General features: G+C 42.4%; 1 protein-coding gene and 1 long non-coding RNA gene across 10 annotated transcripts in view; one reads left to right on the plus strand and one right to left on the minus strand.

The window, feature by feature from the left end:
- The window catches only part of LOC114112928 (uncharacterized), a 13,813-nt gene extending 12,931 nt beyond the window's left edge, over nucleotides 1–882 (minus strand). For both annotated transcript variants that reach the window (XR_003588055.3, XR_009599117.1), the window contains exon 1: nucleotides 715–882. This is a non-coding gene — a long non-coding RNA (uncharacterized LOC114112928). The remainder of the gene's footprint in view (nucleotides 1–714) is intronic.
- Nucleotides 1–27,260, plus strand: part of LPAR1 (lysophosphatidic acid receptor 1) — a 163,912-nt gene that overhangs the window by 717 nt on the left and 135,935 nt on the right. For 2 of the 8 annotated variants that reach the window (XM_060408794.1, XM_027963887.3), the window contains exon 1: nucleotides 1–316. The gene's annotated coding sequence lies outside the window, so the exon portion shown is untranslated. 8 annotated transcript variants of the gene reach the window in all.

Here is a 27,260-nt window from a genome sequence, read left to right on the forward strand (position 1 = left end):
AAAGCCGGAGCACTCCGGGCGGAGCGGCGGCAGACGCTCCCCGAGCCGCGACGCCCCTGTCCCCCTGCGGAGCCCGCCCGGGTGTCGGGCGGCCAGGGTCCCCCCCCCCGCTGCTGAGCCCTTCCCGGCCTCCCGGCCGCGCTCGGGACCCCGGCGGGGTGGGCGCAGGGGGCGGCCCCGCTCCGGGCGACGGCCGAGGGGCGGGCGGAGGGCCGGGCTCGGCGGGCCGCGGGGCGGGGGCTGCGGGGATTGACCGCGCAGCCTGAGGCCAGCCTGGGGGCGGCGGGAGCCGGACGCGAGGCGGCGGCGGGCGCAGGTAAAGGCGCGGGCGCGGCGCGGGCAGACGGTACCCTCTGAGCGCAGAGCCTGCGGCCGCCGGGTCCCTTCCGCGGCCAAAGGGCGCCCCGGGATCGCGCTTCCCGGCAGCAGACGCGCTTTGTGGCTGTGGGTGCGTGTGTTTGTGCGTGTGTTTGTGTGTGTGTGTATACGCGCGCGCCTGTGCCGGGTGTGGGTGCGTGTCTATGCCCGCGGGCCAGCCTGTAGGAGCGAGGCGCTGCCGGCCTCCCCAACCAGTTGACCGAGCCCCGGGAGAGCAGTTGCGGCAGCCGCCCGGGGTCCCCGCCCTCCGGTCCCCAGCGCGCTCCGGGGCCCACGCTGTGCGCTGTGCCTGCGATCGGGACCCGCCCAAGTGACACGTAGGTGGTCCCCGCTTACCTGGGACTGGGTGGGGGCACAAGAAGGCAGGCGGGGGGCGCTCTACGACCTCCCCAAGCCGTGTCCGGGTGGCCTTGGGCCGCCGGGGGTCCTCGCGCCCCGCAGCGCCGGGCTCCCGCACCACTTGCTTCTCACCCCCACTCAGCCGTCTCTCCCGGCTGAGGACTTAAAGCTTAAGTTTCTGCTCACCCGCCTAATAAACACGTTTATCAAGTAACTGGGAAGTCTAAAGCAAGGGAGGGACCTGGCTTTGAGTTGGTGGTTTTGAAATCGACGGGCTACTTGTGTGTGTGTGTGTGTGTGTGTGTGTGTGTGTGTGTGTGTGTAGGACGAGTTTGTCGTGAATGGATTTACCATTTATTCTGGTTTTCTTTGCTGCCATTTGGACTTCGATGTGTAAGAATGACGGTATCCAGGACTTGCTGCTGCCTTCACTCTGGGGCCTGAGATTCCTGCTCTCTGCTGCTACTTCTCTTTCTTTTCCTTTTTGTTGAAATCTATGGAGTTTTTGTAAACGTGGGTTTCCAGTGAGAGCTGGCTTGTTAAAGTTTCACTGTGAACGCGTTGTTTTCTATTGGAATAAACACATATTTACAAACATGAATCTTGAAACAAGTAACTGCAGTTAGGAGAGCAAAATCCTCTATTCCTTCAGGCTTTAACAGTCCGAGTTTTTCACCTATTTGCTCAAGTGTCATTTGCCCAGCCTACGTATAACCGTGAAGCGGGAGGTCTGTGATTTAAAGCTTTCAGTTCCGGTTATAGAGAGACTGCACTGGGAAACCTGCAAAGTTCCTTCTCCTAAGAAACTATTCCCTTGACAGATAAAGAGTAGTAAAGCCCCAAGGAAAAAGGGTGTGTACTGGAATTATGCTTATTTGGACGGAACTAAATTGTGTTAACACACATATGTCATCCGGTTGTTTCTACCCTTGATTCTCCAATTCAAGGAGACTGGAGAATATTTGTCCCCAAAGCAAAATTGTGAATAACGATCACCATTATTAAGACTGCGTTTTTCTTGATATGGTTTAATTTGAGAATAAAGAAGCCAAGTAGCCAGAGAAAGAGGTAGTGTGTGGCAGGGTCAGGCTGAAGGACCAGCAGGAGGACTGGGTTATCACAATGAGCCACAGGCACACCACGCCCCCTAGCGGTGCGACCTTAGCCAGTTGGGTAAACTAGTCCTCCCTTGCCCGTGTCCTCATCTGGAAAATGGAAGGAAGGGTTTGATCATCTTTGCTGTTCCTTCCAGCTCCTTGCGATAACTAGAAACTGGAGGGTGGTTATCCCATGTTAGAACAGTAGGAAGTGAGTAAAGGGGAGAATAAACCGTTAGTCTGGGAGGTACGGGGGAGGGCAAGCAGGCTGAGAAGGTGTAAGAAAACCAGCAGTGGGAGATGCCAGGAGGGGGAAAAAACAGCTAGGAGTTGATTTTTCCTGTTTTCAGTTTTCCTCATCCACAAGGACATCAGTAGTACCTGTTCCCTTCCCACTCCAGTCTTCTATTACCCATTTTATTTAAAGTGGCTGAGCCTACTTAACCGTAAAATTGACCTGGAGTCCCTAGTCTGACCTGACCAGTTTACCATTTGCATCCTTGTCTGGAGATGAGTGGTAGCACCCGGCTCTGTGCACTCAGTGAATCTCAGAATCCCTGCAAGTGATGGGGAAAGATATCAGACATGGGGATGTAAGTGGCCACCCTTTTCAACACCTGCTGTTTAAAACATCTATTTTTATTTGAAGCTAACCTTTTCTGAAAAGGAGTTTAAGAAAAAAAGACTTTACCATAAACTTTGCAAATTTTTACTGAATCTATTCTGTTAAGACCTACTGAAAAATTCAAAGAAAGTAAAACTTTCACTTGGTAAGCCTTTTTGATACGCAGTGGCGGTCAGTCTGAAGTTCATGATTTTTAGGCCCAAGAATCTTATTTCAGATGCTCAGTCAGGGAAGCTGCAACCTGTGTGGAGTATATGGTGTCATTTTCACTGGGAAGCTTGAAGTGTCCAGCAAATAAAGACCTGAATTTTGTTTGAGGTCACGATTTTATTATCTGGGCTTGATGTGTGGCCTGTTTTCCTTCTCTTTCTTTGTTTTTGGTGCCCGTACGTATACACATTTGAGAGACATGATCTATTTTAAGTGAAGTGTGATACCATAAAACTTGGTTTAAAGTCTGAAAGCTTGCTCTGGCCTTGCTAACTCAGCATCTTGTTTGGTTTCTAATTTTTACATATCACGTTACCTTCCCAATCCGTAGCATGTTATTTAACTATGTCATGGAGAGCTATTATGGATGCCTTGGAGAGTTGGGAGAAAAGGAGGATATTTTAATTGAATAAGTAGTTACTGAATTCCTTTGACAGTGGCAGAGACAAGGATGAGAAAAAGGCTCTAGAAGAGCTGCAGTACAGAGGGGGAAAATACAGCCAACTTCCAGTATATAGCAGCTGGGTTGCATAACTAGGTGGCAGCTGTAGAGTCCAAGAACCTTGGCATGCTAGGGAAGGGAGAACTGAGTTCTGGCTCTGGGAAAGACTTCACAGAGGAGCCTGAAGATGAAAATGATGTGTCTCTTAAAAGATGAATGGTGGACTGTGAACTTGTTGGAATCTGGAGTAATGAGGCTGGAGAGGGACACGGTGATAAATTGTGGGGGATCTTGGATATTATTTTAAGGAATTGTGCTACCTAGGGATGTGGAGGGGCATGTGTGGTTTTAACCCTATGATGCAGGAAGACACTGAGTCACAAATCCTGGGCGTAGAGAGGGCTGAAATGATTGAGAGGTGCCTGGGCCCTGATTCCATTACATTCCTTTGTAAAACTCAATGGCAAGTGAGTTTTAGGGTACTGCTGCCAGCTTATGCAGATTATATAAAGGTTACAGATTGCCCCCAAATTGACAGTGCTCTTTTGAGAGATTTAATATAGTGAAAATTAATGATGTTTTTGTGTTACACCTGGACATTGTGAGGCACTTGAAGCACGTGGTTTAAAATTGCAGAGCTGACCAAGAAAGCCTTTTGTTTCCTTTTGTTTTTGTTTAGGGAGGGGCCTGCTAGTTAATACTAATTTAAACATGACTAAGGCAACTGACATTCTCAACCCTGTTTATGTTATACATAGGGTTTAACCACAGTAGTTGAATATTTGTAGCACAGAAGAGAATTATTATTAGTTTAAAAATGGTGTTGACACTGTTGTAAAAGGTCAGGGTTAAGGGGAGAGGAGAAACACTGTTGCTGTTACCTTGAGGACTAACACAGGCCCCATAGAGGCTTTATTAAGTTTAACCTCCAATGGAAGGAGCTTGACCAGTTCAGTGAAAGTGAGTTGCTCAGTCATGTCCGACTCTTTGCGATCCCTGTATAGTCCATGGATTCTCCAGGCCAGAATACTGGAGTGGGTAGCCTTTCTCTTCCCCAGGGGATCTTCCCAATCCAGGGATCAAACCCAGGTCTTCCGCATTGCAGGCGGATTCTTTACCAGCTGAGCTACAAGGGAAACCTTGACCAGTTCTGTAGATGAATACTTAAGGACCTTCTTTCTAGTCATCTAGAAAGAAGTCTTTTTTTTTTTTTTTTCGGTTTGTTTTTTCCCACTAAATCTCTAGAGCTGACATGTGTAGCTCAATATCTCTAGACAGGAAGAATCTCTGTGGGCTTCTTTTGGGAGAGACTTCCAGCAAGGTGGCTCAGATGGTAAAGCATCTGCCTACAATGCGGGAGACCCAGGTTCAATCCCTGGGTTGGGAAGATTCTCTGGAGAAGGAAATGGCAACCCACTCCAGTACTCTTGCCTGGAAAATCCCATGGACAGAGGAGGCTAGAGTCCATCGGGTCGCAAAGAGTTGGACAGGACTGAGCTACTTCACTTCACGTCACTTTCAGCAACTCTGGAGGTTTCCTCTCATGTCCCAGTACCTCCTGTCAAAGGTGGGAGTGGGTAGCCTTTCAGCTGCATGTCCAGGGTGGAACTGACTGGAGTTATTCTTCTAATTGCCTTTGAATCTGGGGGTGCTGGGCCAATAAGGAGAAAGATGATGAAATATTTGGCCAGTTGCTTTGTACCATCTTCTGAATTCAGTTTGAACGAATGATCCTCCCAACCCTGTGTTTTATCTTCCACAAGGGAACTTGGGTTTGCAAGTTTAATCAATTAACTTAAGGTGATTAGTTAAGTTGAAGGAATCTAAAGTTTTTTGGTTTTGAGGGGGAGCAGAAGGGAAGAGCTGCTGGTGGTGATTTTATTTAAATTCCTTGGCCTTTTTTTCCCCCCAGCAGGTTAGTGTGATTTCAAAGTAGTGTCCTTATTGACTAGGGGGTGGGGTGGGGCAAAGAAAATTATCTCAGTACTTGGATGTTGGCTCCTGTTATCTAATCAGCAATAGAAACTTTAACTTTGAAGTTCATGTAACATTCAAATTTCTTCCAGAAATAAGAGGACTGTTTTACTACTACATGGATTTAGGTTATAATTTTGTTTCTGTGGTACTATTTTTAAAAAGTGATGTAATGACAGGGCAGACTCTCAACTTTAGTCCAGTGCTAAAACAAACGTGTAAGCCTGAATGAGGTAAATCAGGTTGTTTGCTTTATTTAATATGGAGACAAAGGAAAATGATTTCAAAACTGCCTCCTTCTCTAAAAGAGAGAAAGTTGGACTAATAAAACCTGGTTATGGATCTCTCTGGGGTAGGATTTCCAAGGCTGAAAATGTTGTTAAGGGAAATCTTGCTCATTACGGCCGTCATGTGTGCCTTTGCTTCTTAAGGTTCAGGATTCATTATACAGAGAGGGCTGCTGTGAACCATTCCGTCTTAGCAAGCTTTCCTTTTTCCATTTTCTTAAATTTCAGACAGTAGACTGGATTTGACTTTATGTAAGTCCTCTATACTCAACCATGCTTTCAGTGGTTCTTCTTGACCAGTAACCAAGCTGCCTTCATTCTGAACCTCAGCCCTAACAGATATTCTTGGCTCTTTGGAAGGAGAAATGATCTGGGGTCAGAAGAAATAAGTTCTATTCCACTCCTAGCAGCACTGAACTATAACCCTGCAAGCACTGTGCTAGGTACCAGATAGAGGCAGGGAGTCGGGCTGAATAAGCAGGGTTCCTACCCTCCAGAAGCTGAGTTTATAGGCATAGTAACATGATGATGGCAATTCAGGGTAACGAGTGTGATGAGGGAGATAAACTCAGGGTCCTACGGGGACACCAAGCAGGCGCCCTTGCTCCTGGTGTTGGGTGGGAATGAGGCTCCTAGGAGATGAGGATCTGGGAGGAACCTCAGAGGTGAACCAAGAGACCCAGAAGAGAAACAAGAGATGAAGAGAGAGGGACTCAAGAGGCTTTTTATTTCTAGTGTTGTTATTGCTGAATGAGTCAAAGTTGCATTCTTTTTGTATCTGTAAAAAAAGAATGTTGCTGTTGTTTAGTCGCTAAGTCATGTCCGACTCTTTTGTGACCCCATGGACTGCAGCCCACCAGGCTCCTCTGTCCATGGGATTCTCTAGGCAAGAATACTGGAGTGGGTTGCCATTTCTTTTCCCAAGGGCTCTTCCAGACCCGGGGATCGAACCCACGTCTCCTGCAAAGCAGGCGGATTCTTTACCACTGAGCCACTAGGGAAGCCCCTATAAACTAAGAATGGGCACTGATACTATCTGATTACTAATTATAGATTAGTTTGCTGCTGCTAAGTCGCTTCAGTCGTGTCTGACCCCATAGATGGCAGCCCACCAGGCTCTGCCATCCCTGGGATTCTCCAGGCAAGAACACTGGAGTGGGTGGCCATTTCCTTCTCCAGTGCATGAAAGTGAAAAGTGAAAGTGAAGTCGCTCAGTTGTGACCCCATGGACTGTAGCCCACCAGGCTCCTCCATCCATGGGATTTTCCAGGCAAGAGTATTGGAGTGGGGTGCCATTGCCTTCTCCGCTAGATTAGTTTACTTTTTCCTTAATCTTGAATTTGTTTGTTTACTCCCGATGCAGTAGGTACCATGTACTGGGGACCGAATGGTGGGAAACTGGACATACGAAGTCCCTTTCCTCAGGGAGCTTGCATTCTATCATATTATGTTAATGACTGAGGTTCTTCTGAAACTGCTTCAAATAAGGAACATGTTTGTTGAGTCATTTTTCAACTTTAGGAGTGTTTTCTTCAAACTAGGCCCAGTGTTTTCAGATCAGTTAGCTTTTCTTGAGAAGATGAGAATGAGATGGATCCCAGTATTCTCATTTTCATTTTTTAAATTTGAAATGTTTTTACGTGGATTTACCAGCTGCTAAGTCTAGAGACAGACATAATTTTGTGTCTTATCTGTGGCCCTGGCTTGCTTCCTTCTCATTTTGGATATTTTTAATATTGACCCAGTTTGTGTTTGAGGTTCTTTATTCAGTTGATGACTTGCTTCCTAGAATAATCCATATCTAGCCTTGGTAGGAAGTCAGACCTATTTTGAGGTCATGCCATCACAGTGACTCTGCTTCCTAATTGCATTTCACTTGTCCTGTTTAAGTCTCTCAGTGCTCTGAACACAGTAGAAAGTATTCTCACCTGAATGAGATGCTACATTCATTTATAGAAAGATATGGATTTTGTAATAATTCAGAAATTATGGATGTGTCTAATGTAAATGGAGTGATATCCCTTTGCTCTTTCAAGCTTTCTCTTCTGATGTAACCAACCCCTCTTTCACACAGCCTTTCATACCTATTCTTTTGCTTACACAAACCTCCAAAAATGTTTGTGTTTATTTGTTGCATTTGGCCCAAAAAGTTCATTTGAGTTTTTCATAAGAGCATATGGAAAAACCTGAATGAACTTTTGGCCCAATCCAGTATATTGATGCATGTGGGGTGTGTGTCTGTGTGGGCACATGCTCCCTCCTGCCTCTGTTGGCTTCAGAGAGGCTGTGAATGAGGCTCCCATCACAGGCCAGACATTTGAGGCCCCAGGAACCTGCATGGCTCTTCCTAAATCAGAACAGCATGCTAGGACTCGATTAAGAGTTCTTGTCCCCAACAGAAAACCTCAATAGAACATTTCTCCAAAGAAGACATAGAAATGGCCAAGAAAGACATGGAAAGATGTTGAACACTGATGACTGGAGAAATGCAAATCAAAACTACAATGAGGTATCATCTCACACCTGTCGGAATGGCTATCATCAAAAAATCTACAAACAGTTAAACGCTGGAGAGATTGTGGAGAAAAGGGAACCCTCCTACACTGTTGGTGAGAATGTAAATTGATACAGCCACTATGGAGGAGAGTATGGGGGTTCCTTAAAAAACTAAAAATAGAGATACTGTATGACCAAGCAATCCCACTTCTGGGCCATCCACCCAGAGAAAACTGTAATTTAAAAAGATACATGCACCCCAGTGTTCTTTGCCACACTGTTTACAATAGCCAGGACGTGGAAGCAGCGTAAATGCCTGTCAGCAGAGGAATGGGTGAAGCAGATGTGGTGCATAAATATATACAGTGGGATGTTACTCAGCCGTGAAAAGGAATGAAACTGTCATCCGCAGAGACATGGTGGACCCAGAGACTGGTCATACAGAGTGAAGTAAGTCAGAAAAAGGAAAGCAAATATCATATATAATGCATTTATGTGAAATCTTAGAAAAATGGCGTTCAGTTTAGTTCAGTCGCTCAGTCGTGTCCGACTCTTTGCGACCCCATGAATTGCAGCACTTCAGGCCTCCCTGTCCATCACCAACTCCCGGAGTTGACTCAGACTCACGTCCATCGAGTCAGTGATGCCATCCAGCCATCTCATAGGTGGCCTTATTTGCAAAGCAGAAATAGAGACATAGATGTAGAGAACAAACATGGATACCAAGGGGGAAAGCGGGGGTGGGGAGGATGAATTGGGATATTGGGATGAAAATATATATACTATAGATGCTGTGTATGAAATAGATAACTATCTGAGAATCTACTGGATAGCACAGGGAACTTTACTCAGTGCTCTGTGGTGACATAAATGGGAAGGAAATTTTAAAAAGGGAATATATGTATATGTCTGTCTGATTCACTTTGCTGTTCCGCAGACACTGACACAGCAGTGTAAAGCCACTATACTCCAATTAGAAAAGAATAATCCTTGTCTCAGAAATAGGAAGGTTATGAATGTAACCAACAAAATGATTTTCAGCTTCATGACAACCAGGGCAGCAGATATTGCCTGGACTTTTATTTCCACCAGGACTGTGTTTCATCAGGTCTCAGGCAGGGGAGGAGGGGCATTTAGGAGCACGTGTTTGGCATCCTTGAACCTTTTGTTAGGCCTTGCCCAGCTGCCATGCTTTGCATATCAACCGCTTCCGGAGCAGAACAGATAGGGGGAGTTACTTATTATAGGCAGGTTTCATTGTGGGAGCGTTAAACAAGGGCCCCCTGGAAGCCAGCAATCTGCAGATGATAAGGATGAAGAGTCCTACGGAGTGGGTAGCACAGTTGAAACAGGATTGCCTTTTGTTAAGGGACTGCTTTGCCATGTTGGACTGTGATTTGTTGGGAGAGGGATTATTGTCATGTGGAGAAAAGGAGAAATTCATTCTGTACTCAGTGTTTATTGTAATTCCACAGAGAACTGCTTGCTGTGCTTTCTGAGTAGACATAGGGACCAGAAAGTTCAAAAGCTAGGGCAGGATGACTTGGGTTTCCAGATTCAGTGGGATCTGTGATCTCCTCCCTTTATCTGGGACAGTTCAGTTTCACGAGCTAAAAGACTTTGTGCGCTACTGTGAACAGTTGCTTTGCTTGGCTGAGGACATTACGGTGTTAAAAACAAATTTAAAAAGGAAAAGCAAGCACTAAGAAAGTGTGGTTCCCTGCTGTCAAGTAGCTCCTCAACATGGAGAGCCACGGATGAAGATGCCTGCGATCAGGCTTACAGGGATAAATATTGTAAACTGAGGTTTAAATGAAATGCCATCTGAATATTTGAGGACAGAGAGAGTAACTGCCTTGGAGGAGAGTAAAGATTTGCAGCAATATTCTGGCCTCATTGGCAAGTGGGTTGAGAATGTCATTCCACACGGAAGAGTCGTAAGGTCTGGGAGCTACACAAGAATGACAGGTTGCGATTTGCGGCCCAGTGGTGGTCCACTTTGGGTCCATGTTGAAGGACTAACAGAAGGGTTCAGGGAGCTGTTGGGGATCAAAGAAAAGGCACATCAAAGCCCTTAGCAGAGAGTAGGGACGTGAGAGTGTGAGGATTGTTCCAGTGGGGCAGTGAGATTTTCAGCTGGACATTTGAGTTTGACGTTTAGTGGAGAAGCCAAAGCGTGGCAGTATTCAGGAGTAATTGTTATACATCAGAGTAAATACCAGTGAAATTTACGAGGTAAGCTGGAGAGAAGTTTTGGGGTGAGAAGAGTGACATATACTCTGTCTTTAAAAGCTGAGGATAAAAGAGGAGGGAGACATTGATTAAAGAAAACAATGGATTGGTCTGATGGGGGTAAAAATCAAGAAAATGGATGGAACTCTGGTTCTCACTTTTTTTTTTTAATTTTTAAAGACAATTAAAAATTAAAATTATTAAATTTTTTCTCCTAGCTTTTTTGAGGTATAGTTGATAAAACTAATACATTTAAAGTGTACAGTGAGATGATTTGATATATGTAAAGTGAAGTCGCTCAGTCATGCCCGACTCTCTGCAACCCCATGGACAGTAGCCTGCACCAAGCTCCTCCATCCATGGGATTTTCTAGGCAAGAGTACTGGAGTGGGTTGCCATTTCCTTCTCCAGGGACTCTCCCGACCCAGGGATCGAACCCAGGTCTCCCACATTGTAGACAGATGCTTTACCGTCTGAGCCCCAAGTATATTGTGAAAGGATTCTCCCCCTGTGATATGCATACTAAGTGTCTTAACAAGGGCAATAAGGCATATTTTGATTCTTCAGGTAATTCTTCTTTCCGGAAGGTGCTTAAGATAACTTTGTCAGTTGTCAGACATTTACTGAACATCCACTAGAGCGCCTCTTGATCAGGTGGTTCTGGGATGATACAAAGGAGATAGAGTTTCAGTTTGATGTTCCTTTGAGAGGAATAAAAGCCTCTGAAACAATCCATTCCAGCAAGGGAAAATAAATCCTGAAAAGAATCAGAAGGTAGGTGCTGATTTGGGGCCTGAGAGGAGCTGCAAATATAGTTGTAGTTTCTTGCTGAAATAACAAAAGCATTGTGCATATTGCTGTCATCGCTGCAATAAAAGACAAGCCAAAGCCTCTCAGCATAAAGACCAGACTTTGAGAAACCCCAACAGGTTTGTCATGGTGATTTATAAACTTTGGTCAAGTAAATTTAAGCTTTCGTTGCTTGATGAAGGTTAAAAATAGGATACAGTACAACTTCGCTCTTTACTTGGTTAAAAAAAAGCGCCTATTTTAAATTAAGAATTCGTTGAATATTTCCATTTCAAGAAGTTATATTGGCATGCCTTCCCTGGTGGCTCAGTGGTAAAGAGTCAGCCTGCCAATGCAGGAGATGTGGGTTCGATCCCCTGGGTCAGGAAAATGACCTGGAGAAGGAAATGGCAATCCACTCCAATATTCTTGCCTGGGAAATCCCATAGACAGAGGAGCCTGGCGGGCTGCAGTCCGTGGGGTCTCAAAGAGTCAGACGCGACTTATGACTGAACAACGCAGTGTCAGGGAATTAAATTGGCCTGCCTTTTTGTAGTAAGATAGAGCAAGGGGAATCTGTTATCAGCCTTTTGCTCTCTAGGCCATTATGATTCTTTAAAATTATACTAATTTCTGTTTCAAAGTTGTAAAATCAGTACCTGCTTATTTTGCTATTTGAAAAGTCCAGGAGACTCATCCATAGTTTCACTGCTCAATGATAACTTCCTTATTCCATTTCAGGATAACTCTTGCAGTTTTTAAAATATTTGATCATGCTGAATATTAAGTACCCATACTATTAAAATCTTTCATTTCAAATTCCCATCAACCACATGATAGTCACAATACTGAATATGTATCATATTTAATTATTTCCTGTCTCTCTTGGCTTCTTTACTTGTTTAAGGCCCTGTGGTGATGTTCCCAGAGCTCTGTCCTTATTTTAAACAGGCTCCAAGTATGAACTTACCTATAGAGCACACTGTGTTTTCCAGCCCTTTGCCACTGACTGTCACCTCGTCCTGATATTCTCTGTCTCCAGGTATCCCTATGGTTGCTTTATCATCATTTTCGTGTCTTAATTCACGTCACCTTCTTAATGCAGCCTTTTCTAATTATCACTACATTTAAAATTGTATGGCTCTTCCCATTTATACAGCTTGGCTGATATTTTCTTCTCCATTGCATGCATTTTCTTTTGACTTCTTAGATAAGGGAAAGGATTAACTGAAAAAAAAAAAAATCCCATTTTATTTACTGCTGTCTTCCCAGTTCTTAGTGTAATACCTTGCATGTAGAACTCAAATTCTTTGAATTAAAATTTTGTTTGAACTGAAATTTTTTGAGTACGAAAATCAGTATGTTTGCCACCTCCTGAGCATACTGCAGTAAATAAGACACGGTCTTGACTGCAGAAGATTTACAATCTAGTGAGAACAACTAACAGCAACTGTGACTGGAATTAGGAAAGCAGAGTGTCCTGGAAGAATCTACCATGGAGATTGACCTTGCCTGCAAGGGTAAGGAAGATTTCTCTGAGAAACTGGCATTTATATGGAGGCTTGAAAGATGAGTTGAATTAGGTTAGTGAAACTGGGAGGTGAGGATCAAAGAGGAGGGAGACACTGAGTAAAAAAAAAACAATAGACTGACCTGATTGGGCGGGGGAGGGGAGCAGTCAAGAAAATAGACGGAATTCTGGTTCTCACTTTTTTTTTCATTTTTAAAAACAATTAAAAAAAATTTTTTTTTGGCCATGCTGTGTGGTTTGTGGAGTCTTATTCCCCCCACCAGGGATGGAACCTGAGCCCCCTGCATTGGAACTCTGGAATTTTAACCACTGGGCCGCCAGGGATGTCCCTGTTTCTCACTTCTTGAGTTGAAACTATTGTCATTTGTTTTAAATGAAAAGTTAGACGTTGATTGACTTTGTTGTCATTTTTGATGTATACAACTTTATTTTCAATGATTTTGAAATAATCAGCAGTATTTTAAAATTTTGAATCTGTAGTTACTGGGGGAGGAGGAATGGGAATATTCATATAAAAATCTGAAAGTGGCAATTAAAATAATAAAACTAGTTTTATTTCTATGTTTTGTGCTGATGTACTCACTAAAAATTTAAAAGAGTGTAGGGAAAGTAAATATTCTCACTTTATCGGGAATGCCTCAAGTGGCTCATTCAGCCAAGTATGACGTGGCTGAATACTGCTTTATTATTTTGTTTACAAGTGAACATTTACATCAACTGTTAGTTTTATTTTTCATGGTAATTGAGGTAATTGAGTACAGTTTTTACTTATTGTCTATTAAGGATTTCTTTGTTCTGAGGATGGAAAAGAGCATGGTTTCTATAGGTGACAAGTGCAGATATGTTTATTAATTCAGTAATATCATTCACATCTTCTATGTCCTGATTTTATACTTGAGCTGTCATAGACTAATAATAGTTCTTTAGCCTCTCTCTATGAATGGGCTTTTGTCAGTTTCTTTATAGGAATTTCTGTGTGTTAACATAGTATTAAATACATAAAGATTACTGTTAGGCCTTTATTATGTTTATCAGTATAAAATAACCCTCTGCATTTGGAACTACATTCTACTATTTTCCTGATATTAATATTTCCAGTGTTTTCTTTTTTTCTTTGTCTAAAATGACTTCACTCATCCTGGGACGGGGGAGCCTGGTGGGCTGCCGTCTATGGAGTCACACAGAGTCGGACACGACTGAAGTGACTTAGCAGCAGCAGCAGCAGCAGCATCCTGTTTTAAATTTTTGGTGTCTGTCATTTTTTTTCCATATCACTTTGCTTGTAAGCATCATTTAATTGAATTTTAACATACCTCTTAAAGGGAAACTTACTTCTTTAATATTTATTGTTAAGACCAAAAAGTTTGATCTTAATTCTTTAAGTTTTTTGTTTTCAGAAGTACTTTAAAATGCACTGGTTTGCTTTTTCTCACCAGTATTTAGCTGCATTGTCTCAGATAAATTACATAATATCTCTAGGACTGCGGTTTTTTATTTGTAAAGAAGCAACATGCACACACAAATCTTCAGTTAATGCTTTAAAGGGGCCTGGCACGCTGAACAGATTAGCTGACATTATCACTGATGTATTGAGCCATATGAAATTTTTTACTGCTTTGACCTATAAAAATGGCAGCTTCCTACGGTTCAATCTAACATGCTTTCTGGACTTATTTTGTCTTTTTCTATGTATCATTTGTTTCATATATCCAGAGTATTTTTAAATGGCCAATCTGGTTTTTAGCTTACTAGTGATTATCTTTGTTTTTCGAATACATTCATAAAGTCTGTTTCTCTGATTCCTAGAGAACTAAATAACTTCTGATTCCACTCCTCTGCACAGTTTACTGTGTCTTTATTTGTTTTGCCTTCTTGCCATGTCTCAATTTCCATTTTATATAAATATATATATGTATACAGATACATATATACACACACATATATATAGTATATATATTTCAGTGTATAACTTAAATTTCAAGTATAGACTTTAGACTTTTGTATTCTATTTTGTAATAAAATCTACAGCACTATTTTGTATGTGTCTCTAGTTAGTTTTGACCCTCATTTGCACTTGGGGTCCCCTTGCTTATACTCGCTTGAAAGGTGCCTCCCATGTAGTTGAGAGAATGTCCTCATCTTTATCTGGCCAGTTGTATCTTCTGCATTCCCGGGTGTACTCAGGATTTTTCTGCATTCATCAGAGTGTCTGACTTGAATTTCCAAAGGTGCCGTGTGAGTCTTTGAGATTCATGTTCTTTTAACCCATCCTTCACAGAGTGTAGTTAGTGGAAATAATTTATGCCTTGATTTTGGCTTTTCCTTACCTCTTTCTAGTACTGTTGTGAATTTTGCCATTTTGTGCATCTTAGCATTCTGGTGGGAAGTTGGGAGGAGTCATTTTGGGACATCCAGTTCAATGGCTTTCAAAGTTTTTGGACCATGCCCCCATAGTTAGAAAAGGTCATACATATATGAAGAAAATGACAGTTTCATGTAGATTACTACATATGCTACTGATTTTTCCCTCTGTTTGTAATGTAGTCTGTTCATTTTCATTTAAAAGAAGTGTTGGTCATAACTAAGGTTTGAACACACTAATCTGTGAACAGTGGTTTGGAAAACACTGAGTTTGTTGCTATTTTGTGTGTAATTAGGGTTATTCATTATTCTATAAGTCTTTATTATATTCATGGTACCAATTCTTATGCTAATAGTTGGACTGGAGTGGGGAATAAAGTGGCTATTATCACAGGAGGCATGAAACAGTCCAGTGGGAAGGAAGATACTGACTGAATGAGCACCCATCATGGACAAAATGCAATGAATGTTACAAGGGAAAAGGCACTGGGAGCTTCAAAAGAAATGGTCAAACGGGGAACCTCATCTGATGTTAGGGGGATTCAGAATTTTCCTAAGAAAGTGACATTTGATTGAATCTGCAGAATGAGAAGGGATTAACTCAGGGAAGGGTCGAAGTGGGGGTGTGTGAGGGACTGTAGAGTCATGGAAGAATTGAGTAATGTGAGCAAAACAGAGTACTGGGAGTGAATGACAGGTGAAAAGCAGGCCTTTTAGTTTGATGAGTTGGCATTTTTGTGATACTCAGTGGGCCTTCCTGTTTATGACTACCCCCCCCCCCCCAACAAAAGTCAAAGAGGAATAGAAAGGATATTTTGGGGGAGGTGGGTGCAAGTATGTTGAAGCAGTGTGTGTTACAGCTATTTTGTGTATTGCTAAACAGTAATAGCATTTGTTGGAGCTGTGCTCTGCACTAGAAACTGTACAAAGCTCTGTGTCACTATGGAGAAGTAGTTTTGGTTGGATTAAAAAAAAAAAAACAAAAAAAAACTCCTCTATAGTGTAGTTCCCAATCTAGTAACTATACATGATTTGTAGGAAAGTAGACTACTGGCTAAGTTTCAGTAAGTATCAATCTGATGATTGAATGAGCGTTTCATAGCTTGGTGATTTTTAAATAATGGTTTGAGATCATTCCTGCGTTCGAGTTTTTCTTTTTTATTATTTTGCCATGATTGGGTTTTAGGGTTTTTCCCCTGCTGCCTCCTTTTAAAGCTGGGTGATGGATTTTAAAATGCTTTAACTGGCACGCATGTGCACTCACTCACTCAGTCGTGTCCAGCTCTTTGCGACCCCGTGGACTGTGGCCCACCAGGCTCCTCTGTCCACGGGCTTCTCCAGGCAAGAATTCTGAAGTGGGTTGCCATTTCCTTCTCCGAGGGGGATCTTCCCAGCCCAGGGACTGAACCTGTGTCTTTTGCATCTCTTGCATTGGCAGGCAGATTCTTGACCACTGCACCACCTAGGAAGCGATTTTAAATTGCAAATCCATGAATTAAGCGGACTGATTGAGAACGGAGTATGGCAGGTGACCGTGATTCAGGTGTCAGTTTTCCCACCGCTCTCCATGGGGCTTTTGGCTGGACCCACCCTTTCCAGGTCTCCAGGTCCTTGTCTTGTCCACTCATGCTGAGTCTTGTCCAACTCATGCTTGGTCGTGTCCGATTCCTTGTGACCCCACGGACTATACAGTCCATGGGATTTTCCAAGCTAGAATACTGGAATGGGTAGCCTTTCCCTTCTCCAGGGGATCTTCGCAACTCAGGGATCAGACCCACATCTCCTGCGTTGCAGGTGGATTCTTTACCAACTGAGCTGTCAGGGAAGCCCTATCTTGAAATAGAAGACTTGAAATCAGTGCACACAAATCATTCTCTGTATCATATTATGCAGTGACTTCATGCTTTTTATTTTCCGCTTTGCTCTGTTTCATCTTCAGAGAATTGATGTTTTTGTGCCATTGAGCTAATATAGTCTGACAAGCTCAAGCTAAACATGGGAGAACTCCAGGTATTTACATCCTTATGGGTATTGTAAAGGGAGGCTCAGGTGGTATACTTTGACATTGGCCACCAGCACTGATACTTCTGGAAACATGGAAAGCAAGGAAGAGGACTTTCCTGAACAAAGTCTTCAGACTATAACATCATAGTTAAATTAGTTGAAATTACATTGCTTATTAACCTTTCAGATTCAGTGAAGGTGAAAAAAATCATTTTGCTTTGAGGGAAATGAGCAATATCTAAGTTGTTTTATATAATCTTATTTTATAAAAACATGAAATAGTAATGATCTTATTTCAGAAAGATTTAGAGGCCTGAGGAATCCCATGGAATATTAATTCAGTTTTAATGACTCCTCCACGTTTAAGGACTATTGGGTAAAGAATAGATTTTCTGGGGAAGGGAATGAAAAGTCCTTGGCAACTCAGCCTTTCTTACCAGTATACTAAATCAGTTGATTAATATACATTAGTAAAATACATTAGTTTTGGTAATTTCAAAATAATTTTCAGTCTTCCAGTTTTACTTACAAGTACTTTATTTCACTTGTTCTTATTTCTGAGGAAAATATATTTGAGGAAACAAAAGTTCATGCTTTTTTTGTGAAAGTGAAAAGAAAAGTGAAAGTCGCTCAGTAGTGTCTGACTCTTTGTGACCCCATGGACTGTCCATGGAATTCTCCAGGCCAGAATACTAGAGTGGGTAGCCTTTCCCTTGTCCAGGGGATCTTCCCAACCTAGGGATCGAACCCAGGCCTCCCACATTGCAGGCAGATTCTTGACCCACTGAGCCAGAAGGGAAGCCCACTCTACCTAATTCCTTATTGGAATAAGCCCTTACTTCCATATTGGACTTCTCTAGTGGCTCAGATGGTAAAGCCTCTGCCCACAATGTGTGAGACCTGAGTTTGATCCCTGGGTTGGGAAGATCCTTTGGAGAAAGCAATGGCAACCCATTCCAGTACTCTTGCCTGGAAAATCCCACGGACAGAGGAGCCTGGTAAGCTGTAGCCCATGGGTCGCAAAGAGTCAGACATGACTGAGCGACTTTACTTTCACTTTAATTCCTTATTCATAATAAATGTTTATTCAGGAAGTCCAGGTAACTGGATATTTTACTTAGCATGTTTTGGTGTTGATTCATCAGCTTATCTACCTTTATTTGCTGTTGAATATCTTCTCCTTAAGCTCGCACTGTATGAAAACCTGGCTGGGACCTCAGGCTGACTGGGGACAAGGGAGGCGCAGGTCTCACAGGCTCTGGTTGGGATCACGTTGGGCATAGGTCCGGGCAGGTAATAGGTATGGCTGTTGCTCAAGGCTGGTACTAAGAAATAGATTGAATCGGAAGGGGTTGGAGTCATGAGGTTAAGTTAGGTTCAAGACCAACAGAGCCAGGAAGTGGCACAGAGTATTCTCCTGCACCGCCAAGTATTAACATTTTAAGGCAGGGCATTCTGGATAGCCCTAAGAGAGAAGCTGTGTAGACAGAAGTTTAAATGTCTCTGGAGGAGTTTTATTTTCAAAGATCCGAGCATCTGTTGACCATCTCTGCTTGTTCAGGGCAACCTGGATGCTCTAACAGGGCTTTATCACGATGACCTTGGGAAGCACAATCCCCGCAGTCCTCCAAGTGTTTGGCCACCTCACAGTGGAGAGACACAGATGACAGATTCTTGTTTGATTCAGGGATTAGAGACCTTATTGAATACCTTCTCCAGGAGCAGAAAGCAGCCCAGGTTTCGTGTCTTTCTGCAAGAGATTTCCTGTAAAGCAAATTTAACATTGCATTAATTTGAGGGAAAATAAGTATTAACCCTGGCCAGTAGCTGTTACAGCAGAGGTTAGTGGACTGTTTGGACTTACTTAATACAGGGAGGGTACACAGAATTTTTTAACGACCTAAACACCTTCCTTTTTTCATTTTCATCCCATTTTGATGGTGGAATAACTCAGCTGGTAGAAAACATTTCAGTAAACACATATTAAAGTTTTTTTTTTCATATTTAAAGTATTTAAAACTGTCCAACTCATTTAAAATATTTATTTCTATGTAAAAAAGTGGCTTAGAATATTCTTAAAAATGTTTTAAAATTTATTTTTGAAACCACATCATGACAATATTTAAACAGACCTACTCATATTTTCAGTTCCCTAATGTAATGTATTATTCATTTAATCATGTTAGTTTTATAGTTTATTCCCATTATGGTCTATTTTGTGATATAGTTCTACCTAGAGGTAACAAATATGTTTTTGTTTCTACTGGCCATTTTCTAACTACTGTTATATGTGGCAATGTGGTCTGAATCATTATAGTTTTAATAGGTTACTATTAATCCATTCTGTTGTTAAACTGTTCATTCAACCCTTGTCCTTTTTTTTGGACATTAATTATATTTCTCATTTCTTTGCTATTTTAAAAAACACTACACTTAACAACTTTCTGTGTAATTGTCTGAGATTAAGAATGAGATCACCAATTTGAGAATAAATATCATTTGGTTTCCAAGTATGTTTAGAAAGGTTATTACGAAAAACTTTTTAAATTACACGACTAATATGTATTCATTGTACAAGACAAATAAAAATATAAAAGAAGGAAAAAAAGTAGTTATAGTCCCCTCAGAGGTGTCCATTGTCAACTTTATGTGACATTTCCTTCTAATATTTTCTCTGCACATTTTGCTAACTGGTTGAAATCCTACCAAGTAGCACTGAGTATCCTGTTTTTCATCTTAACAGTATCATAATTAGAGGTGACCTTATTTCCGTTTAGTAGTTTTACTTCACTGCAGTGAACACTTTTGTGTGTGTGAGGCTTTGTCTGAGTTTCAGAGGATTTGTTTGGGATAGATTCCCATTTCTAGAATTTACTGCTTCAAAAGATAGGGATGATTTTTTGACTACTGGTGAGAAATGATTAATTTCCAGAAACCAATGGTAATAATTCATACTCTTTTCAGCAGAATTTGAGAAAATCTGAAAAACAGAAATCTTCCTGAATGAAATGTGGGTTTGTGAAACTTGGAAAATGATCAGAGCCACAGGAAGCTTTGGTACTGATCGGTCCTGGATGACATGGAGTGAAGTTGATCAGACTTACTGGTGAATGTGCTTTTCTCCGCTGCAGTGATACCCTTCACTCCTCTACAGTTTTGTATTAACCAGCTTTCCTTAGTTGTGTACCCTTCCGGTGCACAGATTTTAATGTGCAATAAAACATTTTGGTTTTAACTGCATTTACTCTCTCGACTGATTGTGGAATATTCCTGGTTAATATGCTTCTGCAAAAGAAATGGTTAACTACTGGGAAATGAAACAAAATGGATAGCAGAGAATTAAAAATTGAATAGCATTTATATCTGTGCTTGTTAGGTATGTATTTTTTGTATTCAGTTCAGTTCAGTCGCTCAGTTGTGTCCGACTCTGTGCGACCCCATGAATTGCAGCACGCCAGGCCTCCCTGTCCATCACCACTCCCAGAGTTCACTCAGACTCACGTCCATCGAGTCAGTGATGCCATCCAGCCATCTCATCCTCTGTCGTTCCCTTCTCCTCCTGCCCCCAATTCCTCCCAGCATCAGAGTCTTTTCCAATGAGTCAACTCTTCACATGAGGTGGCCAAAGTACTGGAGTTTCAGCTTTAGCATCATTCCTTCCAAAAGAAATCCTAGGGCTGATCTTCAGAATGGACTGGTTGGATCTCCTTGCAGTCCAAGGGACTCTCAGGAGTCTTCTCCAACACCATAGTTCAAAAGCATCAATTCTTCGGCGCTCAGCCTTCTTCACAGTCCAACTCTCACATGCATACATGACCACAGGAAAAACCATAGCCTTGACTAGATGGACCTTTGTTGGCAAAGTAATGTCTCTGCTTTTGAATATGCTATCTAGGTTGGTCATAACTTTTCTTCCAAGGAGTAAGCGTCTTTTAATTTCATGGCTGAAATCACCATCTGCAGTGATTCTGGAGCCCCCCAAAATAAAGTCTGACACTGTTTCCCCATCTATTTGCCATGAAGTGATGGGACCAGATGCCATGATCTTCGTTTTCTGAATGTTGAGCTTTAAGCCAACTTTTTCACTCTCCTCTTTCACTCTCATCAAGAGGCTTTTAGTTCCTCTTCACTTTCTGCCATAAGCGTGGTGTCATTAGTCTCCATAAACTTTTATTTTTCTCAAGATGTCATTGGTCTTGAGGCCAGGGATAACTTTTGCTCTTCGGGGGAAATTAAGTGAGCTTCCTTAAGAGATAGTTAATTCACTGTTTCATCCATAACTAGACTTAATCACGTGAAATGCAGCTCAGTTGATGATCATTTATTAGACTCCAGAGATACAAAGGTGAGTAAGATGGAGGCCTTGTCTTTAAAAACTCACAAGCAGTAGAGCTGCAAACTGAATGAAAAATACTGTGATGAATGAATTGCTGGAAAGTAGTTACTTGTCTGTTTCCCTACTGAAAATAAATTTAGTAAGTACAGGAAAGAAATGCAGGAAGAGAAAGTGAGAGTGTGAGTTTCAGCAGAGACCAAGTCAGAGTGGCCCCCCTCAGGGTCCTATTCTCACATTTGGAAAAGACCACACAGTTCACTGTCCTTGCTAGAAGGGGACATGAAGAAGAAACACAGTCAGCTGTATGATCCAGAGAGCCTGTGAGGATAAGGGCTAAACAAGGGGCACAGCTCTTCATGGTGCTGGGAGGAGAGAGGATTTTAATGGTCTTTAAACATTTAGTATGTTAATATAATGAGCAATGTCTCCAAACACAATCTTTACAATGAATATCACTGTTGGAGTAAGGGAAAAAAACACAACAGCGTTACTCAACAGAGGTCAATGGCATCATGCCAAAGCTTGTCTCAGAAAAGCAGTTCTATGGGAGCCAAAGCTAGACAGTTCAGACAAGTAGCTCTTGGCTGATGTGGCTCTATCCAAGGATTATTCACATTCCTTGTGGAATGATGGGCTAGATACCTTTCAGGATAAGCCTGTGAATGTTATTCCTTGAAAGGAATATTTTTGCTAATGTTGAGTAACAGTGAGTTCAAGATTATACAGCTCAACTCTGCATCCTTTCCTTGTAGTCAGATAAGTGGGGACTGAGTGTTTTACGAGTCAGCCCCACTGGATAGCACAAACAAGGATCAGTCTATGACCTCAGGCTATGGGAATAACTACAGGCATGTTCGGTAATCTCACTTCAAGGAGTAGAAGGAAGAGAGATGAAGGCCCTGACATTGTATGCCTTTGGCTGGAGTTTGCAAAGCTGGCAGTCTGTGTGCTACATGGATTTGGCTCCATATGTATTTTCTTTGTTCAGTATAAGGTTTTGAAAGGTGACATAGCCAAGAAGGCATTATGATTGGTTCCTCTTATGCAAAGTTAAGATATGTTTTTACTAGATACTTCTTTTATTTATGATGCCTGGGTGGTCCCTAGAGATATTTGTGTTTGTGACACCTGCCAAATTGCAGTTATAGTATAAAGGGAAGTTTGTATAACTCGCAGAGACAGCGTAAAACAGGTAGTAATTACTCTGGGTGGGGAGGAGGATCATAAAAGGTTTTCTGAAAAGGTGGTTCTGAGGCTGGGACTGGAAGGATGAAGGAGGTGTTTGCTGGGCATGGAATTCAGACAAGGGAAGGTGTTCCAGGAAGGGCCAAGTACATGTGTAAAGACACTTGTGTGGTCAGCATTATGTGTTAGGTGAGCTTTAAGTAGAAACTGATGCTTCGTGAACAGAGTATGGTATTGCTGAAGGGGGAAATAGCTGGAGGACTCAGTATTCTGTGCTCAAGGAGTTGAACTTTAAACAACGGGAAGCTACGGAAGTGTTTAAAACCAAGCATTGGCATGCTTGATTTCTGTTCTGGGAAGATTATTCCCACACAACCAAGGGAAGTGGTGGTCAGTAGAGGGGACTTAGAATATGTTAGGGGAGATAGGGCCTGAATTAAGGCAGTGATCGTGGGTTTAGAGGGAGGGAAGGAGAGGTGAAAGATGTTTAGGAGGAAGAGTTGGCACCACTGAGTGAATGAGTAAATATGTGGGTGGAGTGGAGGAGGTGGGTGGTAATGGTGAATGAATGGTGATTCCATTGACTAAGACGGAGAAGGAGGAGAGCAGGGAGGGTATGGGAAGTGTATGAATTTGCTAGGGCTGCCAGGACAAAGTGCCACAGATTAGGGTAACTTAAATAATGGAACATTTTCTTACAATTGTGGAGGCTAGAAGCCCAAGGTCAAGGTGTTGGCAGGGTTGGTTTCTTTTGAGGCGTCTCTTGGCTTGTAGATGGGTCCCTTCCCTGTATCTTCATATGACCTTTCCCCTGTGTGTGCTTGTCTGTGTCCAGATTTGTGAGTGCTCACAGCTGTACGAGTGTATACTTCCAGTTAGAAAGGGGATTTTGAAGTGTCAGGGGCCAGTTCTGGGTAATGAGGGCCTAAGCAGAGAGGTCAGTTTTGGGAGAATGTTGAAACTACCCTTTTCTTGTAAGGACACCAGCTGTATTGGATTAGACCTCATTTTAACTTGATTACCTCATTAAACACCCTGTATCCAAATTTGAGGTACTCAGGACTTCACCATATGAATCTTTGGGGACAGTTCAGCCCATGACAGGAAGGATAAGGGTCATAGTTAGCACATGTTGGATTTGAGATCCCTGTGGATATGCCGTGGTGGTTCTGGAATGTGTTTAGAGATGTGAGAGCCCAGCTCAGAAAATGCTCCAGATTTGGTAGTTAAAACCTGGGAGCAGATAAAGTTATCTTGGATCGAGGTACCCAACTTCGTCTTATTTTAAGAAGAGTAAACCCCATGTAGGCTCGCACTTGAGATGCATTGACCCCGTCTTAGGGACGGAAGCTGAAGCAGCCTCCTGGTGATTCTAACATACATCCCAAGTTTGAGAGGAGTGTCTAGGGCGTGTGGGTGTGATGTGTGAGCTAGAGAAGATGTGTCAAAGATGGCCAGGATCACTCTAGTCATGGGTGGGAAGGGAGGAGAGCAGAATTTAAAAGCCTTCTTGCCTGATGTCTACTAATTTGTCCATGAAGTATATGAAAGTTATGGAGTTTCTCAGAGAGGATAAGGGCTTAGAAGAGATACTGGGGGAAATGGAAGAGATCAAAGGACAGTGACACCATAACGGTGGTTATTGTGGGCTTGGCTGAGATGAAAGTGTCCGATGAGCAGTGCCCTCTTCATCTTGTCCATACGTTTTCTCTGTGGGGGCCTCTGGAAGCTGTGAATGGGGGCAGAACAGGAAGTTTGGAGTTTAATCCAAATTGAGGTGTTAAAAGGCAGAAGGGAATGCGGTAGGTAGCAGGCTGGTGGTGGGGTGGCCTGTGACATTTAGGCTGAATGTTCTGGGAACTGAGGCTGGATGGCCTGATGAACAGGGGGAAATGGAGGGGGCAGGAAGCTGGATATTTTGACATCCAAGGGCAGACAGCGTATGTGAGTGCTCACAGCTGTACGGATGTATAGTTCCAGTTAGGGGATTTTGGAGTGTCAGGGGCCAGTTCTGGGTAATGAGGGACTAAGCAGAGAGGTCAGATTTGGGGATGTGTTGAAACTACCCTTGATATTGACTTGCATGCTAAGTTGTTTGAAGGAGGGAATGGAGGGTAGGAGGGATTTACTGGATAGCCTTTAAGGTCTCTTTCAGCTTTATGATTTAACAAAATGTCTTTTTTTTTTTTTCCTTTGAGCCACTGCCATCATTTTTTTTCCCCTCCCTTTAGTTGTTTTGGGATCAGACTGCAGCAATCTGGAAAGTAACCATTTAACACATATTTTTATTGATCCCCTTGTAATTGTAAATATTTGACGGATACGGCCTCTTTACATGCCTTTGGAATCTGTTCATGCGTGTGTCGTAGGGTTCACGCAGGGTGAAAGCAGTGCCTTGGTCAGAAACGTCTCCACCAAACAGCTGGCTTCTGGGGCCTGTAATGAGGAATTATGACAGGAAGGAGAGGAGTTGCTGAAGTTATTTTAAGGTAACATTAGTTGGTTCACTGTTTACCACATGGTAAAGGCCATCGTTGTTACATTCACCATTTCGGGTTTGGAGTTTAGCCTCTCTATTGTGGATTTGTTGGTCCTGGGCATTTTAGTTTTGTGGTAGGATGTTTTGTCTGCACTTTGCATCTGTATTTGGAATGAGGATGAAGTATCATTTTTAAAACCAGGACCCAAAACAATGGAAACAGTTGTGAGGGCACATTGCAGTTCAGTGGTAGAATTTCTCGTGGATATTGGAGAAGATAAATTTGATTATCATCCTGGCATATAAAAGTGACTCATAATTGTTGCAGCAAAGGCAGATGTCAACCGCTTTGATTTTGAGTTTGCTCATTTGGGGAAAAACATTTTCTAAATCACATCAAGCTTAATATCAATACAGAAACCCACGAGTGAAACTCCAGAACTTACACAAGGCTATGGGCTGAATCCAGCTGGTGTGTGCTGTACAGTCACAGAAATCCCCCTCATCTGTTGCTTGGGGTTTTATTCTTTCTCTCCTCTCATTCCTTACCTTCCTTTTCTTCTTTCTTATAGCAAGGTCCTCCACACTGAACAGTTTCTCAGCTTTTTACCACCCACCTTTAATGATCAAGTGCTCGGGAATAATTGCTTTAGGACATTTATTTCCCTGAAGTCAGCCCTGTCTCGCACTCTGCCCTTCTCTCATCTTCCTACTGCGTCGCATATACTGTTATCCCTTCAGGGACAAGCTTGGACTGGAACTAAAAGAAGGGATTATCAGGATTTGGTTCTAATCCCACTTTAACCATCAATTGAAACCAGCCCCACATCTACTAGTCATTTTGATTCTGCCTTTGTGGACCTACACGAGAAGGAGAGGATGAGAGAGAATTTATGGATTTGTGTCTGGTGAAGTGGAAATCGTTTTGGCAACCGCGGAGGTAGGGTGTTGGTTCTCACCTTTTACTTTGCATCAGAATCACCAGGGAGCATGTTTACAATGCTAAGTCCTGGGCCCTCTCACAGAGATTCGGATTCAGGCAATCTGGGAAGAACTCAGGATTCTGTATTTTTAGTGAACTCAACTGAGAGACTTGTAGGGACTTTAAATTTTAGAATTCTCAGTTTCACAGTAATAGCATTTTTCAGGGCTGGCCCCTTTTGAGATGGCTGTTAACTCCAACTGTAGACTTTATTTCATGATAGTATGTTCTCTAAATATGTTATATCTGAAAATTAAAGTGAAAGCAAGTGAGATGTTGGTTTCACCATGTCTGGGTTGGCCAGAAGCACACAGCAAGGGCATTATATTGTGTTTTAGACGTTGTCCTTTAAAGAATATGTGTATCTCAGTGGAGAGTGGAAGGAGCTGGTCAAGGATCTGAGAGAGAAGAATTATGAGAAAGGAGAGGAATAAATGGGTGACTTGATCTCTGTCTTCATCTGCCTGATCCACCTTCCAGTATTGGAAAGGTGAAATTCAGTTTGATTACAGAAGAACAGCTGGGTCCCCTTGATGGGCTTTTCAGCCAGGTGACTTGAACCACATTTAAGAGAATTTCTAGTGAGCAATCTGCCCAAGGACTGCATGGCTGGCCTTGGAAGGGAGTGAGCTTCCTGTCCTGGAAGTGTTTCAGCTGATACTGGAGAATGTAGATGAGATGGGAGCGCTGGGGAAGAGGTGAAGCTAGATGAAGCTCAGTGGTTTCCTTCCAACTGTGAGATGCTACTTATTTTATGAACAGCACACTTAAAAATTTCAGGATACTGTTCAGGAGGCCAAAGCTAAAATATATCTAAGTAAACTCTAGTTGGTCGATGGATTATACACACACCACACACACACCCCCCACACCATCTTAGACTCACAAATGGTAAATGCCAGGCTAGTTTCGGGTTGTCTTTGAAGTTTATTATTTGCAGGTGTAGAAGCTCTTAGTTTTAGCTTGTAACGTTTCGAGACATGAAGTGCTGTCTTGAACTGTCTTTGATGATTTGATGTTTATACATAAGGTCTGCTGTGAATTTGGAAGGCACTGCAGTCACTCTTTTAAAGATCAGAGGAAGGCTGGATGAAATAAATTAAGAGTTTTTTCTCTATTTTGTAGATTCTTATTCTAGAGATCTGCCTAGAGATCTGCTTATGGAAAGAGGGAGAGTCATGGCATTTCGTGTGAACTCATGCGCCAGTGTGAGGTTTTCCTATCATTAGCTAATAACATATATTTAAAATCACATAAAAGTATGTTGCCTATGGTTTGAATTTTTATTTCTGAATAAATTAGAGATAAAAATCTGTGGTTTCTAGTTCAAGGATATTGTACGTAAACACACAAATCATGTATCTGATGTGGATTTTGATGTCATTAAAGAGAAGTGGCAGCAGCCAGGCATAATTAGCTTTCCTCCCTCTTTCTTAGTTGCATCGGTCTTTTGCCTTTATGTTGAAAGGCCACAGTAGATTTTGACTTTCCTCCTCTGACTGCCAATAATTGT

This window comes from Ovis aries, chromosome 2, assembly GCF_016772045.2.
Source record: "Ovis aries strain OAR_USU_Benz2616 breed Rambouillet chromosome 2, ARS-UI_Ramb_v3.0, whole genome shotgun sequence".
Classification (NCBI taxonomy): Eukaryota; Metazoa; Chordata; class Mammalia; order Artiodactyla; family Bovidae; genus Ovis; species Ovis aries.